The sequence below is a fragment of the Mustela lutreola genome, chromosome 4 (assembly GCF_030435805.1).
Source record: "Mustela lutreola isolate mMusLut2 chromosome 4, mMusLut2.pri, whole genome shotgun sequence".
Lineage (NCBI taxonomy): Eukaryota > Metazoa > Chordata > Mammalia > Carnivora > Mustelidae > Mustela > Mustela lutreola.
In genome coordinates this window covers 143,592,446-143,609,612 of record NC_081293.1, presented here as the reverse complement: position 1 = coordinate 143,609,612, position 17,167 = coordinate 143,592,446, and the positions used below count along the sequence as shown (strand labels likewise).

At 35.3% G+C, this 17,167-nt stretch overlaps 1 long non-coding RNA gene across 1 annotated transcript in view; it reads left to right on the top strand.

Annotated features, from left to right (window-relative positions):
• The window catches only part of LOC131829456 (uncharacterized), a 51,748-nt gene that overhangs the window by 12,618 nt on the left and 21,963 nt on the right, over positions 1–17,167 (top strand). Inside the window, exon 2 of the long non-coding RNA XR_009352860.1 lies at positions 6,153–6,244. This is a non-coding gene — a long non-coding RNA (uncharacterized LOC131829456). The remainder of the gene's footprint in view (positions 1–6,152; positions 6,245–17,167) is intronic.

Here is a 17,167-nt window from a genome sequence, read left to right as displayed (position 1 = left end):
TGGGGGTGGTGGCATTGGATGAAGGTAATTAAAAGGCACAAACTTCAAGTTATAAGATAAATAAGAACTAGGGATGTGTGTGCAACATGATGACTATAGTTAACACCGCTGTGTGGTTTATAGGCAACCTAAAAGAGTAGATCCTAGATCCTTTGGTTTTGTTTCTTGGAATTTTTTTGGACCGGATGAGGTGATAGATGTTAACTAAACTTATTGTGGTAATCATTTCACAATATATGAAAGTCAAACCATTATGCTGTACACTCTAAACTTATACAGCTCTATATGTCACATATCTTTTTTTTAAAGGATTTTATATATTTATTTGAAAGACAGAGAGAGTGATCAGGAGGGAGCAGGAGTGGGAGGAGAGACAGAAGAAGAGGGAGATGCAGACTCCCTGCTGAGCAGGGAGCCCAGGCAGGGCTCCATGCCAGGGGCCAATCCCAGGAGTCCCAGGATCATGACCTAAGCCAAAGGCAGATGCTCAACCCACTGAGCAGCTCAGGAGTCCCTGATAATAAAACTGGAAAAAATGTTTTACATCAGGAGACCGCAAATGTCAAATTAGTGGAATGCAAACCCACACTTCTTCTCCTTACAGGAGATAGAAGGGTCACAGGTAAGGCACATGTAGGACAGCAGAAGATTGCAACAGGCTATGTGCAAAGTATTTGAAAATAGACACATCAGTAAAGGAAAGAATAGTAAGAAGACGTTGGCTGGAGAAAGAAGGCTTGAATGGGGACTTGAACAACCAGCAGACATCAAAGAGAGAGGGAGAAGAAGAAGATACAACAGAATTTAGTATGTAGGACTCATAGGGCATTGAGGATTCTGGACAAATACGATAGAAGAAAGGAATGTTCTTGGGAGCTACAGGACATAAGATTGGACAGGCAAAAATTTTGCCTTCCAAGCCAAGCAGAGAATTTTAAATTTATTGATGAAGATACTGTCAGAATTTGCTCAGTGGAGTAATGAAAACTATATGTGAGGAAGACTAGAGCTGCAGGGATATTGAAGGAAGGTTAAAAAAAAATGAAAGAAAATTTGAAGTAATGTAACCCAATCTTTATATTTTACATATGTAAAAACAGGAGCCCAAGAAGTGAACTTATTTTTTCAGGGTTTTATGGCCTGTGAGGATCAAGGAAGGGAAGAGAGAGGGATGTGAGTAGGTGGCTGAAACTCAAGACAGGACAAATTTACACAGTTATGGCAGTACAATGACCAAAAGGGAATGGTTTAAATGGGTGTAGAATAAAATATTGGGAAGTTATTTGCATTTTGCAGAAAGATATTTTCACTTTTTTATTGAAGTATAACTTGCATAAAGTAAAGTATACTTTTGAAATGTGCAGCTTACTACATTTTTACAAAGGAAACATACTTATGTAACTAATAACCAGATGCAAAAATAGGACATATAGAAGATACAGAACATCTGAAAAGCCTCTCTCCTAACAGTCTACCAATTAAAATGCCTTTAAATGTTCACCAATATCCTCACTTCTACCAACTAGACTCAACTTGCCAGTTTGAACTTTAAATAAAGTTATACAATATAGGTATTGTTTATTATGTATTTTATTTTAAATTCCATTAGGGTTAATATACAATGTTATATAGTTTCAGGTGTACAATACAGTGATTCAGCACTTCCAGACAACACCCAGTGTTCTTTGTGATATGTGCACTCCTTAGTCCCCATCACCTAATACAGATGTTCTTTTATGTCTGGGTTCTTTGAATCATCTATCAGTGAGGTTCACCTAGTGGCTGCATAGAGCAGTGGAGTTCTTTATTATTACATATATCATCCTATCGTACAAAGGTATAAATAGTATTATTTTGGAGATTTGTGTCTGATTTTCTATTGTGACTAATACTGCCATGAATATTCTCACACCTTGAATTAGTGTACCATGGCATGTATTTCTCTTGATTACATAGCTAAGAGTGGGATTGTTGGGTCATAAAGTGTGATGCACAAAGATTTATAGATAGTATCAGTTTACCAAAATAGTTATAAAAAGGTATATTACCACTAGTGGTTTACAGGGATCCAGCATCCCTCAAGCTCACCACTTGATGTTGTCTTATTGTGATTTTCATTGTATTTCTCTGATTGCTAATAAGGTTGAGCACCTTTGGACAGGTTGATTGGACATCTGAATATCCTCTTTTTTGAAATTCCTGTTCAGGCTCTTGATTATTAAAATTAAATGTCTATCTTTTCCTTACTGCTTTTAGATGTTTTTCATATATTATAGATACATGTGTTTTGCCAAATATACATATTGCTAGTGTGTTCTCAGACTTTATGGCTTGTCTTTTTACTCTTTTTTTTTAAGATATTATTTTTTTTCAAGTAATCTCCACATCTAACATGGGGCTTGAACTTGCAACCCCATGATCAAGAGTCATATGCTCTTCTGACTGAGCCAGCCAGGCACCCCATCTTTTTATACTTTTAATGAGATGTTTTTGATTAACAAATTTCTCTTAATTGTAAGAAAATGAAACCTATTCCTCCATTTCTTTCTAGATAGTGTTTTTTTTTGTTGTTGTTAAAAAAATACTTTAAAAAATGTTTTCTTCCAAGTGGACATTTTGATATTTTTGATCTTATACAACCTTACCTTTTTTATCTTTTACATTAAGTCTGAAATCTTTGGGGACTGAATTTTGTGTATGAGGTCTTAAGAAGGAATAAATTACCACTTTTTCCATAAAAAATTTACTTGATCCAGTATTATTTACCAAAAGGACCATTCTTTATTTACTGAATTTTAGCAACAATTTTGCTGTAATTAGGTGAATATATGTGAATGGGTTTGCTTCTGAATTCTATATTCTATTCTATCAAACTGTGTATCTACGTACCAATATCACATATTTTTCTTTATAGTAGTTTTATTAAAAAAAACTCGATGTAAGTCTTCCAAATATGTTCTTTCTCAAGATTATCATGGTTCATATAAATTTAGCTTTAGCCTGTCAATTAAAAAAAAGTCGGTAATTTCACTGAAGTTGTGTTGAAACTACAGATAAACTTAGAGAGAATTGTCATCTTAAGAATACTGAATCCTCAGGGCACCTGGGTGGCTCAGTGGGTTAAGCCTCTGCCTTCAGCTCAAGTCATAATCTCAGGGTCCTGGGATGGAGCCCTGCATCAGACTCTCTGCTCAGCAGGGAGCCTGCTTTCCCCTCTCTGCCTGCCTCTCTGACTACTTGTGATCTCTGTCAAATAAATAAATAAAATCTTTAAAAAAAGAAAAAAAAATACTGAATCCTCTAGTCTATGGCCATAGTGGGTTTTTTTTTTCCCACTTATTAACAGTTTTCATTGATTTCTCTTATAGTATTTTATAGATTACTATGCAGAGCTATTATAATTTTCATTAGATTTATTCCTAGGTATTTGGTGATTCTGAAGCTATTATGAATTAATTTATCTTTCAACTTTTATTTTCTAAATGTAACAAGTAACTGTACAAAAGTAATTAATTCATATAGAACACATAATCAGCAATATTGTAAAATTTTATCTGCATATTTCTTAGATTTATATTTTCCCCATGCTTTTATTTATGATTCATTTTGAATACTATTCTACTATTCTATAATCCAATCACTCCTCCTGTCTTCCTCAGTTCTTATGTTGCCATTAAATTTGTTTTTTAATTCCTAATTTCAATGGTCTTAGCTTTACATCTGATTTCTGTTTTAAATGATGTTGCTATTTGGTGAACTTTTTCAAATTATCTGTTTTATTAAATATATTAATCTCAGTTATTTAAGAATTTGTTTTCTCTTTGTTCTGGTTATTTGATTGTTTTTTTGACATATTTTGTTTTTAATTAATGCTGGAAAATATGTAGAAAACGATTGTGAAGGCTCTAGATATCATCCTGTGAAGAAGATTTAGTGTGTTTGTTTTTCCAACCCAATTTAAGGGTAAGCAGATTACTTTCATCCAAGCAAAACTGGTCTATTTTTAATTGGTTTCTTACTCCTTGTATGCAATGCTTACAGGAATCTCAATGTAAAATAATCCTAAGTGTTTGAGTGGAATCATTCTTATTTGGGGAGCTGAACACTGCTTTTTGTCTCTCTAGCATCATGGGGTTTTCAAACTCTCTGCTAAGCTATTTAGCTTCCAAGCAGAGTTTTGGAGTTTCTCTGTCTCAGTGGATCCTTAGAGTAGAAATTATATGTAGACTGTCAGAGTCACTTTCCTGAAGTCTCTTGATTGGCAGGTGCCTCAAATTATGCTTTTCTAATAATGCTGAAGTCCAATTTTTTGTCTTCCAACAGTTTCTAGTTGCTGCTTCGTGATAAGTTTCTAAGTTCAGGGATAGGAATTGGCAATTGAGGTGAAAAAGTGGAGACAAATGGAGGGTTCATTTCAATGCACTTCTTTCTTTTCAGGAATTTAATTCCTGGATTTCTTGCTGCCTTAGTTATTGAAGAATAATTTTAAACATTTGTTCCTTTTTATTTTATTTCATTTCATTTTGCTTAGCTTTAATAACTGATCTCAGAGGGATATTTTATCTAATACAATTAGTGCATCACAGCAGGAATTTCCAAGTTATAAATACAGTTTCAAATATGAAAAATGATATTAAAGAAAAAACTGAAAAAGGAAAATTCTTCTTTCCATTATTGTTCTATTTTAGGTTTGAATTTTGGGGGGTTTTGTTTGTGTTGCGTATTTATTATAATTTTTCAATCCAATATATGGCATTTAAGAAACTTTATAATCAGACTCTAGAACAGCTTCTCCAATATCATCTCCTACCATATCTCTAAACCAAGTGAACTTCTTAAGGTTTCAAAAATATTTCATGCATTTCCTTGTATTTACATTTTTGTATGCTATTTTATATGCCCCAAACTAAGCTTCTCAACTGGTACATCTGGAATATTTTTATGTGGCCAGGGGATTAAAGGCGTGATAAGATTTGAATCCCTTCAACTCACAAGGTAGCTGGTCAGACTCAAAAATGGCCAGAGCACTCAGGGAAGTTGCCTCCAGCTGAGAATTACTTCCTCATTTCCCATAGTTTGCTATAAAAATAGTATATGTGCTATGATATGACAAATTTGGAAGCAGTGGCCAGGAATATTTCCCTCCACAGTCTTCCACATTCTCATGTACAATTAATTTTTGTTCCGTGAAATGTTTTGCTCACTATTTAAGGCCCTGCACAAGTGTAATCTCCTTTCCACTCACTTTATTCATTTCTATAACAACATAATGTTGTAATTTTGTGGCTTTTGATATTGTACCAAATGTATGGGTTTTGAAGTTAGAAAAACTAAATCTGAATCCTACATGAGGTCTTGCGGTCATTGCTAAGTTTTCTTTGAGTGTCAGTTGTCACATTTGTAAAATGAGGGAAATACCTACCTACCTCATTATTTTAAAAATACTTACTGAATTCCCATTTTATGCTAACCACTGAGTTGGTCATTAGATTAAGAGATAGAATGTCCATGAATGCATATAGCAGTAGCACAGGAAATATCTTTTAATTGCTGAATTTTAAATTTTACTTTTCATTATTTTAAGATCAATAAATTAGATTGACAGATGTTGGCAAAGGACTAGCACCAATTCATTGAGGTTCCAAATTTTAGAGCCTGAGTAAATACACAAATTGTACCCTACAGCAGTCGGTCCTCTAACCTCTTATTGTTCCACAGGTAAATTCTAAACAGTCTTCTTTGAAAGTCTGTTTGAAAGACTTCTTTTATTTATGAGATTCATGAATTTGCGTAGAGAATCGTGGAAATTATATGTATTTTGGGTTTGCTTCCCAGCTCATGGTTTCCTTTCTTGCAGTGGCTCCTTTGTTGAACCCAATAAGTTGTCAAGAATGTAGACACTAAATTAGTCAAACCTGGCTTTAATTCCCACCTCTACCATTTACTAGGTGTTCATTTCATATTTCTAGTATGTTCATTGATCAGATACCCAGTCTAAGTTCCAGCTTCATCACTGTAAAGACCGATGTAATAATTGCATATGAGTTATAGGATTTTGTGTGGGTAGGAGGGGATTCTACAGAAGGCTGTCATGGCATGGCACACAGTAAGTGCTCAATAACCACTGGATATTGTTCTTTTCTCAAACTTAGGCTCCCTTCCAAGAGTCTCAATGCATTCGCCAAGGAGCAATTTCACTCTATTTCCTTCTTCCACCACCATTTTCCAGAGTCCTCAATCCCAGGTGAGAGTGTTGGAAAAGTTTTGCTTTCTGAAATGTATTTGGGCAGGCCAGTTATTCCACATAAATCAAGTACCCCCTTGAGGTTCCCTAGTTTTTAAAAGCATGGGAATGTGGGTTGTCTTGGCTTCACTGCCTTTGTCCGGTGTGTAGGATGTCCTGGCAGTCCATCCACTTGAGCTTGAAATTTGGCCTTGGGGCTGGGTTCTGTTCACTTCCTCCTAAGTAGGCTTTCAGGCCAGGAAAATGTTGTAATAGAGTTTCTTCTCTCCAAAAAATCCCTAGAGATTCCTCCTCTTGGACTTGAGGGTAGACATTCAAATATTGCCTTCCTTGGATGTTTTTTAGTTTAGCCAAGGATTAATTTTTCCAATCGTCTGCCCTAATAAATATGTCCAACCCTTCCATTCATTCTGTATTTGAACCCAATGTCACAGGGTTGTTTATATTTAAACCCCTTCCAGAAATCCATATTCTATTCCTTCATGACCTTTTAACCTGCCTGCTCATGTATATATGTGTGTGTGTGTTGGGCTCTTTGTAAGTTGCTGACTTTTCCTTTTACACATTTGATCTCTTCTTTTCTATTTTAATATATGCACTAGGGCACAATGAAGGAATATATATATATATATATATAAAATATGGTTACATAGATGGATAGGTGTTTTATATATATATATATATATATATATATATATATATATATATATGTACTTTTGCCTCTGCCTTGCATGTTAGAATATCTATCTAACATGCAAGGCACAGGCAAAAGTACTTTGTACTTGGTACATTGTAGCAAGAACAAAATAAGCAGGAAATGAGTAGGAAGAATACCTATTTTAAGTTTAGTTGGTAAAAGCACAAGATCATTAGGGATGAAGAAAATACTTCCAGAGGACAACCCTAGTAAAAAGAAGAGACCCCCATGCTCCTGATCCAGAGTATTTTTATTTTAGGCTGTGATCCTGTGTGCCATGTGAAAAATGGATGAAAGGTGATACAGGGCCAATATATTGAAGCCCATACATCATGGAGGAGAAAACTTTAAATACACTGAGGGATACATACTATGGCACAAGTGGTTGTACTGCCTTCCAAATGGTAAGCTATACAAAGCACCATTGTTTATTAGCCCTTCACCTGTCTTTACCCAGGATTTATTATTTTCCCATTGAAAGCACAGAGAAAGGTAGGGGCTATGCAAAGAAATACCCTGGGCACACAGAGATGACCTTGGAAGTTATATGTGCTTTATCTAGGAGAGTTCAAAAAGCATTAGAGCTAATTACTACGAAGGAGAACGTTTCTGTCTTTAGCTAAGTGAGCACGCACTTCTTATGAAAAAGGAAAAATTCCATCTACATAATCCAGAGGTATTTTTCCTTCTGCTTTTTATAGGGAATATTCTAATATACTATTTCAATCACCTTTACAGATGCTAGTTCTAAAAAATAATGCAGTGAGAACAGAATTCCCTAGAGAGTGGTCAGCCCCTTCTAGAATAAGGGCTTATGAAGAGTCATGAATAGACTTTCACGTCATCTTACACTGTGAGTTGGCAAGCTTCGCTTTTTCTTCCTTGGGGCCTACATGTACTTTCTAGTTACTATATCTTACAAGAGATATAGCATATATTTTATTGTTACAGAATGTGTGGGAAGGATTAGTTCATTACATGATCCATGTCCTGGGGCAGTGGAAGATCCAAATATGTCTGCTAGAATCTTTAAATCTAGCTTTGCTTACCATCCCTATCTTCACCTTTTACTTTCTCTTTTACTTGTAATATGTATAAAGAAGGCCTGGTTTGTCACATTGGAAGGTTACCGGATGCTTCTAAAATATTCCTATGTGAGGTTTTACATTCCCTGAAGTTTGACTTTTCCTGAATTTTCATTAATTCTGATGACCGGGAAATTATGACCTAGTGAAATCTACAAAATCAAAGTAGCCAGAGGCCAGCTTTAAATACTAGCTTTAAAAACTGCTTCTAGAGACTGGCAAGCTAATTGGCTTTTCTAGATGTTTCTTCTTACAAAACAGTTGCAACCTAATTCTGGGAAGGCTTCCAGGAGAATTTGACCCAATAATAAGCACATACTTTAGCGATCCATAATGATATCGTCAGATTCAAGTACAGAGGCACTTTCTTGGAATGGTTGCAATGGAGGAGAGATTCAAGACTGACAATAAATATTTTCATAATTTTCAATAACAGTATCATGAATATTATGTTGGCTAGTGAATGCTGTTTTATTGGTTTCAATACTTTAATAAAATTTATGAATGCCTCATTTAAACATATTACAAATGCTATTACTATTGGAATATTTTTGTTAACCACAACTTTGACAGATAACATTGCTCTGTTTTTTTTCTTAAAGCTAAGCCAACTTGGTGCTGAGTGAAATCTATTGTGTATCATCACTTTGTTTATCAATCCAAATCAAAGACTACTCCTAGAAGAATGGTCTACAGTGTTTAATCACTATTTACAGTACCCTATACTTTTCTCTTGAATAGACTTAGGTTCATCTCTTCTGATGAAAGTTTATTTTTAGACTATGTTGTAACCAAAGTATTGCCCTAGGAGTGAGGAAGAGCTTCTCCAGAGAGTTCTAAATAAGTATTACACCATATTGATGAAAAATTCATATTGTCAGTTACTAGAATTCTAGAGGGAGATTAAGTAGAAAAATCAAACTTGAACCCTTTGTAGAAAGAATCTGAAAGCAAACAAGATATAAATAAAAGGCAAGTGTAGGAAGTATAAGGAAAAGAAAGAGGCTCCAATGGTTATATGGAGTTTGGGAAAACTAGGATTAGACAAAGAATTGAACAATTCTTTTTTTTTTTTTAAGATTTTTTAATTTATTTGACAGAGAGAGATCACAAGTAGGCAGAGAGAGGGGGGGGGGTGGCGGTAAGTAGGCTCCTGGCTGAGCAGAGAGCCTAGACAAAGAATTGAAATGGAGGGGACAAAGTTCTGTTACAGGTATGTCTCCTGCTTCAACAAGCCAGGCTTTGTCTTAAAAAGTTGTCGAATTGACCAGGGCAGGCAGGAGGCTCTTAAAAAGAGGCTTATGCCTTCTCTGAGATATCTCTCTTACCAAAGGACCTGGAGACTTTAATCATAAAACCACACTATAACATCAATTGTTTTCAAGTAACAAAAGACGTTAATGCAGTTTTTATAGTGCAAATGTTCTCATATGTTAGCACAGGTTAATGTTTCCTATTATAACCCACAATTGGTCCCTGAAATTAATAAATATGTAATCTGGAAGTATTTTCTATCTTTCGGAATATATACAATAAATTATCTATTTTACTAGACTTAACATTTGACATTTTCTGGTGATCAAAGAGAACAGAAAGAAAACATTTTGTTGAAAGCAGAATTTTAAGAACCAGGAACCCCTATGTATCTTCTCACCTTTTTAAACTGGAGTGGAGTTCTCAGTTTTTCTCATTTCTTCTTGCCAACTCGTGCCCCAGTTACATTCAGCAAATAATTATGAATGCAATGACACACAAAGCACTCTGATCATAGGAATATTATCAACAATGATAAAAGTCATAGTTTTAAATAGTTATGTAAAATTTTGTTAGAAAATAGAAACACAAGTTCAATCAATAACAGTACAAAACCGTACACCAAGCAGGGTCAAAGGGGCATAGCTGTAATAGTAGGGAAATTTTGCAGAACAGTTGAGGTGCCAGAGGAGAGTAGAGAGGAAAAAACCAGATTTTTAAAGGAATAATTTAAAAATTCACTTTAGGAAACTTGGCAACAACTAATGAGCCCATCATTGTACATATTATTAAATGTTCTTTTAATTACTAAAAAAAGTTTCAATTGAAAAAACTTTGTTAAGAGTTTATTTAAAAAATAATGCAGTATCTCTACTCTCTATTGAGCAGGATATAAGTACCTTTGGACCATAAGCAGACTAATAGTCATATCTGTAACTTGTATTTGTGCTTCTAAAGTGCCACTCTGTGTTCAGCATATTGCATGCAACCCTCTTATATGTCTCACAACAACTCTATAAAGTAGGAACTATCATATCCACTTTACATATGAAGAAACTGAGGCCGAGAGTCAGGTATCAGAGAGGTAGTAAAGTTGGTCTTCAAAGCATGATATCTGATTCATATACTTCTAATCTGTCTTCTAAGTTATAACATTATAAAAATGTTTGACAGACATGTGCGTCTCACTATAACAAAGTAGGTTGTATGAGAGTAATACTGATGCTTAGGCTAACTACAGGGAAAAAAAAAATTAACAAAATGTAAAACACAAAAACCAAAGCAGACAATTAGAGGGATTGGGTAGCAGGCAAAAAGACTTTGGAAAGAAGAGAAATGCATTAAAATAAGTCATGCATTTGCCACTGCTATTTTATCCTTGGGACATTTGGTAATTCAAAGCACTGAGCATAGAGGCTTAACAAAAATTAGGTTAAAGGTTTCAGCAAGCAAACTGGGTTCAAGAGATTAAAAAATTGAAATTCAAGACCACCAAGACAGGCAAAATTTGAGATTCCAAGATCCTAGGGAATAAAGGAAAATCACAGAGAAATGAGACCAATAGTCTCTGTGTAATCTTCCCTTAAGGGATTTCCTAACTCCTAAGCTACTCTTGTGTGGGCCAGATTTAATAGAAAAAAATTGGAAACTATCTGATAAGGAGTTAAAAAATGAAACACATTTTATCGGTCTCATAATGTTACGGAAAAGAAAAAAATATTGGAATTTAGTGTTCACCAAGGAGAAAGGGCCCTCATAAACTGATGATCTTGTGAGATCCTTTCTAGGTTTAAAAGCACACCATAAATAAACTAGCTTCCAAAACCACTGAATTATGAACAAAAATTATTTTAGTTTTTAACTGAAACAACTTAACACCCACATATTTTAATTTATGGTAAAATAAAAATTAAGTCTCTGATTAAAAAGAAAGACTCCATACATTTTTATATAAAAGGTTTAGCATATAATAAAAAATTACTAGGTAAGCCTAAAGATAGAACCAAATCATTGAAAATCAGGTGCAAAAACCCCCAGAAATAGACACATAGATGACCAAAATATAAGACTTCCCAGATAAGTATATTTTTAAAAATTATGATCACTATATTCAAGAAAAACAAAATGGAGAATTTCACTATTGAAGGGGAATCTATAAAATAGAATCAAGTGGAAACTCTAACTAAAAAAATGAAGTAATTCAAATTAGTAATTAAATATGAACTCCAAGCAAGACAAGTGCAATAAAAATCACACCACATTATGGGATAGAAAAACTGTTGAAAACCAAAATCTAAAAGATTATTTTAGAAGCATCCAGGAAAAATGACATTACTTTTACAGGTACATCAGTAAACCGAGAATCAACTTTTCAGCAAAGGACAATGGAATGTTGCCTTTAAAGTTCTAAAAGCAATAGTAGCAACTTACAACTCTATAATCAGCAGAAGTAAGCTTCACAGATTAAAAAATACATACAGTTTTTAGATCAAGAAAAATGCATTGGCAAGAAATTATCATTAAAATTAATATTAGAAGGGATTTTTCTGGCAGAAGGGAAATGACTTATGATTAAACATGGTAATACAACCAGCAATGAAAAACAATAGAAAGATTACATCTTTCTTGTGGTGCCTTGAAGGTGGTAGGTTGCTGTAGGATGAAGCTGAATATCTGATTATAAGAGTAAATATAAGTAAATATTAATACCTTCAAAAGCAACAGTAACAATGTTTTATGTGATATAAAATATATGCAGATTTAAAATACATTACCAAGGGGCACCTGGGTATCTCAGTTGATTGAGCTACAGACTCTTGATCTCAGCTCAGCTCATGATCTCAGGATCTTTAGATTAAGCCCTGAATGGGGTTCTATGCTGGGCATGGAGGCTGCTTAAGAGTCTCACTCTCCCTCTCCTTTTGCCCCTGCCCACCTAAAAACAAAAGTTACCAAAACAAACAAAAGTAAGATGCAGATAGTTAAACGGAGTTAAAATAAACAAGGTCTTTGGATTTCTGAAAATTGGTAAATTGACTAATTTGAAATGCAATTGAATAAATCAAAGATAAATATTGCAATCTCTAGGGTAACAACAAGAAATAATTAACAAACTAAGGGAAAATAAAATAATAAAACATATAAATTAAAAAATAAAAAAGAAATAAGAATGAAACTATTAGGAAAATAGAAAACATAATAAAATCCTAATTCAAATACAAATAAGCAGTAAAACTTTATTTTTTTAAAGATTTTATTTATTTATTTGAGAGAGAGAGAGAGCGTGAGCAAGAAAGCATAAGCAGGGGAATGGCAGAGGGAGATGGAAAAACAGACTCCCCACTGAGCAGGGAGCCTGATGTCAGGCTCGATCTTAGGACCCTTAGCCAAAGGCCACTCTTTAACTGACTGAGCCACTCAGGCACCCAGCAGTAAAATAAATGTAAATTAACAAAGCCATCTACTTAGAATTCAAAATTGTTGGACAAGATAAAAAATAAAACTAACTATAAGTTATATAAGATATAGCCCTTCAATGTTTAAAAATATCGGACACAGGGCACCTGGGTGGCTCAGTGGGTTAAGCCGCTGCCTTCGGCTCAGGTCATGATCTCAGGGTCCTGGGATCAAGTCCTGCATGGGGCTCTCTGCTCAGCAAGGAGCCTGCTTCCCTCTCTCTCTCTCTGCCTGCCTCTCCATCTACTTGTGGTTTCTCTCTGTCAAATAAATAAATAAAAATCTTTAAAAATATATATATATATTGGACACATGCCATGCACATTCTAAACAAAAACAAGGTGACATAGCTATACTGATATCTTATAAAACAAATTTTAAAGTATTACTAGACACAGAGAAATTTCATAAGATAAAGTTATCGTATGCAAAAGATAACCCAATGCAAAAATATGACGATTCTAAATTCTTTTGCTCAATCTTATTGGGAGATTTTTTAACACTGGCCTCCAGAAACTGATAGAAAAAAAAAAAAAACAGGCAAAATATCTTAAAGATAAAGATGATTAAGAACATGATCATTAGTTCACTTTAGTATAAATTTAATGTAAATTTTACAGCATACATAACCTTTCATTATACAGGCTTTTCAGGTGTGATGTGAATGAGCCTCTCTCTCATTCTCTTTGTCTCCCATCTTCAGCCACCATATCCAATCTTTCTATTGCTGTTACCTTCAAAATATATGCAGCCCCCCTTTTTCCACCATAGTGCCTGCTACCACTCTGCTCTGAGCCACCACTGATGGAGCACTGGACAAATCTTCCTGCTTCTATTCTTTTTCACTGTTCCGTTCTGACATGGTAGTAACTCCCTATTTTGGGAAAATTCTAACATAGAATCCTTACACAAGTGGCTCTCTCTGTTTGCCCAGAGGAGTTATTTCCCTTCTTCTGCTCTGCTCCTTCCTCAATGGCTTTGTTGATATTCTTCCAATCACCCCAGGCACACTGTTGCCTCAAAGTCATTTTTCTACCCTTTCTTTCTGCCTAGAATTCCTTACCCCACACACCCACATGGTTCGATTTCTCATTTCTTCCTTCTTCTTGCTGGAATTTCACCTTCTCAAAAAAGTCTACTGTAGTAGATTTTGTCATCAGCATCTGCTTCCTCTCCCTAGTGTGTGATTAGACTTGGCCATCTGACTTGCATTGGTTGATGAGACAGAAGGGAGAAAGAAGCTTTGGTAGGTTGCGCTTTGCTATATTCCCTCTTTCAGCCACTGTTATGACTAAGAAAATACTGTTCTTGCTCCATTAACCTCTGCACAGGAATCAAGATGACAGTCACACACAGTCTGCTGCCACCCAATGGTTGTTGACATCTATTTTGAGTGAAACAAAAATATCTGTCATTATAAATCACCAAGATTTGGAGTTGTCTGTCACCACAGCATAATCTAGCCTATTTTATCTACATTGGCCAACCTCTTCAGCTCTGCAAATGGTGAGCCCGCCTCCTGCCTTCTCTGCTCTTACAACCTTGAGCTCCTCGATTCTCTATTTCATAACAGTTATCACCACCCATCTTTTTGGAAATCCTCTTCAAGGATGACTTGTGTTTCTATGCACCTTGGTGGGTATGCCCAGAATTCAAAGTCATAATAGCTATTGAACTGGGACATTCCTCAGAGTTATCTTGATAGCAAGCGATCTTGAAAGAGAAGTTAATGTTTCTCTCTCTGAGCCAAGGGCAAGACTTGCTTACTGCTTGCTACAGAATAGTGATTTCTTCATATCCCATGTTGCACAGTTGTGATACAGCTCTGCTTTGTGCACGGCATCCATCTGGTCCTATCTGCATAATCCCCGTGCATAATAAACCAATGTTCCTGCTGCCTGCTGTACTGTGCAAAAGAGAACTTGGTCTCTGACCCAGGAGTCTTTTATGTTTTCTGTCAGCAGCCATGAAACAGTAACAGGGTATCTATCTAATTAACAACCAAATAGATAAAATCCCAGATTATACATTCGCATTGTATTACCAACTTAATTATTATGTTTATTACTTACTTGTCTCCTCCCATTAAAACGTGATTTCCTTGAAAGTGCAGATGATTGGTTTATGCCCAGCCATTAGATTAGTTTGGGGACATAGTTAAACACTCATTATTTCTAATTTTCTTTTTTTTTTCTTTTCTCTTTCTTTTTTTTTTTGAGAGAGAGATGCAGGGAGAGGGGGAAAGGGCAGAGGCAGAGAGAATGTAAAGCAGGCTCCACAGGCATGGCTGGTGGTGGGCCTCCATCTCACAACCCTGAGATCATTACCAGAGCCAAAGTCAAGAGTTAGGAGCTAAAAAATAAATAAATAAATAAAAAGAATTAGGAGCTTAATGGCCTGAGCCACCCAGTACCCCTCAATAAGTGTTTCTTGATTAAATGAATGCATGATGAGCAAACTTTATCACAAAATAGTAATCACCTAAAATTAGATGTATTTCATACTGGGAGTGGAAGCTATTTAGATAATTTATATATTCTCTTCTATAGTTAAGATTATGTAATTCAATGAGTGCTATAAGCAACTCAAACAAGAAATTTTAAAAAGACATGTATGAGAAATACTGAGGAATCTTGCTTCCAAATAATTTCAGGGGCATGGTAGTATGATTTTTTTCTCCAGAAGTTAATATATAGAAAAGGGCCATTTGGATAAAATTTACCAGGAATACGGGGTGTGTTTGCACGTATCTATGTGTGCCCTGAAGGAATTGTAAGAATGGTTGAGACTAAAATAAAATAAGCTCTTGAATCCAAATTGATATATTCGGTAGAGTGATGATAAGTTTGAAAAAGGCATATAATTTTTTCCAGTTGAAAATTGGTTCTTTTGACACTTGAAATGGAGATATGAAAATTCATTTTTATATCTGGTGAATAGTTGGCAGTGAAGAAGATTGTTGCAGATATTTTAATCTCAGGGGAGTAGGTGGGCTTGACATCTGGAAGGAAGAGGTTAGAGCTCATCACTTGGGTAGAGTGGGAGGAAATGAAAACTCAGAGGTGGGTCAGAACATCTTTAAGAAGGAGGAGGATTTTTGGCAAGTGACTAGATAAAGTTCCAGATGGATTGGCTAGTGGGTGAAATACTGCAGAATGATGGATTGTGCAGAGGAGGAAGTTCAGTTCAGTAACTCATTGTGTGGAGTCACATTGGGAAAAATGAAAAAAAAAAGTATCTAAAGGCTTTTCTTTTTCTGTCAGAGGAAGTGTAGAAGATAGGAAGGAACACATCTTATTTCCTGAAGCTTTTTCTAATTACCTAGAAAGCCATGTTTATGTTTCCAAAAACACTGTATTAAGGATCAAACTATCTTCAGTACATAAGCCAGGTAAAATCTTTGATGCCAAATCAACGGTTTCATACATTAAAGTTTGATAAGCAACAGCTTAACATTCTTTAAGGAAGGCACATGTGGTAATGAGAACTGGGTGTTATGCGCAACCCTAAATTTTTAGATAAAGCTAAAAAGACATAATCATTTGCTTGGAGTCAACATATTCCCAATTTCCCCAGAAACTGTAGACTGGCACAATACAAATAAAAAAGAGAGAAGAGGAAAAATGATATTTTCTGATTTCTTGTAATAACAATCTCATATTCATGAGAGACCACAATCTTCTATAATACTTCAAAAAAATAAAAAGAAAGAAAAGGTTTTAGATTATGGCACACAGATGACAGCAATAGGCAATAGGTCAATAAAGAGATTTGTTCGATGTCTGACTAATAAAACACTTCTGGCTTGCTTCCTGAGTAAATCCTTTAAAAGAAGAAAAACTATTTTTAAATTGATAATTAATCTCAACAGCATTGGAAAATGAGAACAGTGCTTGCCTGGCCCAACACACAGAAGGAGGCTACACAGAGTATGACTCACAAGGTACCACACATATACAGCAACCTTGGACCAGAAGACTAGAAATTATGAGGGATTCCTGTAAGATAGAATGCAGGTAGAATCAGATGGACAGGGAAGCCTTGGAGTAACAGTGTACAAACTAACATGAAAGGTCGATCAAAGTAATTAAATGTAAGGAGCAGAATGTCACCCAGGGGGTCTTTTTGGGTGCCTATAAACTTCGTAGGAACTAGACCTTCCTGTGTCTCCTAGTTTGGCTAAACAGGAGGATTAGCAAAGGTATTGGGACAACATCCCAAGTAGCTAGCAACTCTGTAAGAGGGGATGGAGCCCTATATCCAGAAGACAAGCTATAATTATACCTCATAGAGGCATATTCTAGTCATTTCCCACAACCAATCATGCAAGCAGTTCTAATAAAAGTTGAACAGCTGTTAGTAAATGAGACAATGCGCAGGCAATAATGAACCACCAGATACAGGAAGAAAATCCAATCATCAGAGTAACAT